Raw genomic sequence first — 779 nt, forward strand, 5'->3', positions numbered from 1 at the left:
CGCTCCCTGAAAGTGATTTTAATAAAAAATGCAGCTTCCTCCTCTCTCATTCGACAGAACAATTTGATTAGCGTGTCCTTTTACAGCGGTTAAAAAAGGCACGCTGCGAATTTGAATCTCATTTCCCAGATAAAGAACAAGAAGAGGAGGATTTGGGAAGGGGGGGGGGGGGGCGGCGGAAGAAGGGGCGGATTTTTATTTTTTTTTTCTCTTTTTGCTTATATCTTATTTATGGATTTACTTGGACGCTGGGGAATGCTGCTGCACCAACTTCAAACATTACCTTATCTTACAAACCAGCCTTTTGATGTTGCCGAGATCAGAGGCTCACAGCACAGTGCTTGCCAAACGAAGATGGCAGTGGGTGCATATGTGCATGAGTGTGAGATTTCAAAGAGGCAGCAGAAGAAGAAGAAAAAAAAAAAAAAAAAAGTAGCGTTTTGGGCTAGGTCAGACACTTCTGAGCGGCCAAAACGGCCAAGATAATTGGCCCAGCTTAAGTGGCAGCTGACTGGGGAAAAAAAAAGAAAGCTAGCAGACACAGAATGAAAAATGGAGAATAAATGCTAAATTGTCCGGAGACTATGTGAATTCCGAGCTAAATCTCTAGTTTTATATTAATGTACCGGAGCTACAAAGCCAGCGGGAACTTAAGCAGCGTTCGCTAGCCTGTCGTAGCTTTCCCGATTCTAATCGGCTGCCGAGTTCAGCGCTAATTTGTCTGCCTTTTTTTTTTTTTTTTTTTTTTAAACAACCGCTGTCAGAGTTGACGAGAAGCG

The sequence above is a fragment of the Cebidichthys violaceus genome, unplaced genomic scaffold, assembly GCF_023349555.1.
Source record: "Cebidichthys violaceus isolate CVI_PGR_0920_01 unplaced genomic scaffold, fCebVio1.0.p SCAF_66, whole genome shotgun sequence".
In the NCBI taxonomy this organism is placed as follows: Eukaryota; Metazoa; Chordata; class Actinopteri; order Perciformes; family Stichaeidae; genus Cebidichthys; species Cebidichthys violaceus.